This window comes from Sinocyclocheilus rhinocerous, unplaced genomic scaffold (genome assembly GCF_001515625.1).
Source record: "Sinocyclocheilus rhinocerous isolate Xijiao unplaced genomic scaffold, SAMN03320098_v1.1 scaffold1570, whole genome shotgun sequence".
In the NCBI taxonomy this organism is placed as follows: Eukaryota; Metazoa; Chordata; class Actinopteri; order Cypriniformes; family Cyprinidae; genus Sinocyclocheilus; species Sinocyclocheilus rhinocerous.
In genome coordinates this window covers 111,946-114,492 of record NW_015664984.1, presented here as the reverse complement: position 1 = coordinate 114,492, position 2,547 = coordinate 111,946, and the positions used below count along the sequence as shown (strand labels likewise).

The 2,547-nt window shown below is 39.9% G+C and overlaps 1 protein-coding gene across 1 annotated transcript in view; it reads right to left on the bottom strand.

Moving 5' to 3' along the window:
• Positions 1-1,388, bottom strand: part of slc43a1b (solute carrier family 43 member 1b) — a 14,701-nt gene extending 13,313 nt beyond the window's left edge. The window contains exon 1 of the mRNA XM_016541352.1: positions 1,127-1,388. The gene's annotated coding sequence lies outside the window, so the exon portion shown is untranslated. The remainder of the gene's footprint in view (positions 1-1,126) is intronic.
• Positions 1,389-2,547: the final 1,159 nt, after the last annotated feature.

Here is a 2,547-nt window from a genome sequence, read left to right as displayed (position 1 = left end):
GTCGCTAGTGCTCGCCATAGTAGGAAAGAAAAAGCTCTTACTTTGCTTTTTGGAATGCACGCTTCAAACAGACCGGTCAGTGAAGACGAAGAAGAGAATGATGTGTGCTCCCGGCGCCTATTTATACTATAGTCGCACCGGTAGTGACGTCATGGGCTGTCGCCGGCCAACATGTTGTTGGTGTTTTTTGAATGTATGGTTCAGACACGGGTCACGACGAGGCGTTCCCCATAGCGACCCCTAGAGGACGCAGTTCGAAGTTCCCTTGAAAGGGAACGTTTTTTTAACACAACGTTTTACAGGACAGCAAGAAACTTAGCGAAACTTGGCGCCAAAAAAGAGAGGGAAGCTTTACGATCGCAAACTAAACGTTTTTTTTGAGGGAAAGCGAATGATTTTTCTTAAGGGAGTGCAAAAGTTTGAGATATTTATTTTCTTCCATCACCGGCCCTTTATGGGCTCCATATTAAAAAAAAAAAAAAAAAATTATTAATTGTGCAACGACTTAGGCTATGTAAATGGTGCTTCCACTCAAGACAGATTAACTGTTTCAAAAGGTCAAAAACCTCCACCCACACACACACACACACAGCTGTTTCCTTCACACTGACTGCAGCTGCTACCGCGTGCTCAGCAGCTCACTGTAAGTGCCGCGTGCGCACTTCAGTTTCCTAAAGGAAAAAACACACCGCCCGCACATGAGACCATTAATAATTGCCTATCAGTTGTAAAGTAATTTACTGAATACTACAGACAGTAATGTTCATTATTGCATTGGACTGTGTAATCTGACATGTGTTTGTAAATGAATGTCATCATGCTCTAAAACGCACGCCCCAAACATAGTCTGATTATAAAAATATAATTTCAAATATACAATTCAAGATTAAAAAAGCTAACGCAGTCACAGCTGTTACTTCATCATTTACAAAATAAGCTTCTTTATGCCTCAAAAGTACAATCGTTTTAGAAAATTAAGTGATTAAGAGAAAAAAAAACTGTTGTTAGGTATGCATTTACAAATATTAATACATTGATTTAAAAAACACAACATAACATTCATTTATCAATTTGGCTCTTGAAACAAGTTTCCAAAATCTTGGAAACACGGAGAGAGTAAACTTACCACTATCTTATGTACTGCTATTTATAGCAATGGCATGTGTCTGGTTTTCCTCAGTGTTACTTATCCTTTCCAGAGAGTAGGGCTAAGTGGTGCTATAATTTTGCGTTTTTCTGTTCGTGCACTCCAGGTTGTACTTGCACGTTTGTAAAAACTAAAAAGGATATTGTCAAGTTTTGTATGTTCTTTCTCTCTCCCTGCTCGTTTTGTCTATAAATGGCTCTCGGCACTGACCCTCCTCCCCACCTTTCCAAACCAAACTCAATTTATGGATGTTTCCCAAAGAGCACACGCGACTGGATTGTTAGTGCAGAAGCCTGTAAGATCATTCACAGTGTCAGCGGCGCCCTCATGTGGTCATAATCGCAGAAACTTACCTTACCTGGCTGCAGAAAGGCTTTTTTTTCTACCAGATGAGGTTTAAAACATTTGTTACCTTAAAATCCTTAAGATGGCATCTACTTCCAACTAAAATAAAATACATATTTTACAGTGTCCTTGTTAAGTCTACATGCACTTATGCATGTCAACTAAACATGTCACCTTTACAAAGATTAAAGGGATAGTTCACCCAAAAATGAAAATTTGATGTTTATCTGCTTACCCCCAGGGCATCCAAGATGTAGGTGACTTTTGTTTCTTCAGTAGAACACAAATTATGATTTTTAACTCCAGCCGTTGCAGTCTGTCAGTCTTATAATGCATGGCAATGGTAACAAAATCTATGAGAGTAAAAAAAACATGCACAGACAAATCCAAATTAAACCGTGCGGCTCGTGACGACACATTGATGTCCTAAGACACGAAACGATCGGTTTGTGCCAGAAACCGAACAGTATTTATATAATATTTTACCTCTAATACACCACTATGTCCAACTGTCTTTGGGTGTGTGCACGGCATCCGGCACTCCAAAAGAACTCCAAAACTACAAAAGGATACTCCAAAAGGACACCAAAGAACCAAATGATATAAGGAGCCCATGTAAGCACACATGAAAGAAAAAAAATGCAATATATATATATATAAAATGTGTGTGGAAACAACGTGAATGTACGGAAATGTCTGTGCCTGTGCATAAATACAATGTGCGATCAGTGCGTCAAGACATGCATTAATAAGGGACTCACGCCTGCTTACTGTACGAGTCCTGTACGCCACCGCAATCGTCTCGTCTTTACCTTGATTGCAGTTTTCATCCATCAAAACTTTATTAGCGAGACTAACCAGTATAACAATAACCATCCAGTCGAGAAAACGTAGTTTGCGGCTCATCTGGCCATACAGCGGTGGGATGTGTTGACAATCCATTCAGTCTGTACTTCACACAGCGCGACGTGTGAGGGCTCGCGCTCTTCAGAGACAATCAGAATATGACAGAGCTCGTGTTTAAAAGCGAAACACACTGGAATGAATAATTCACT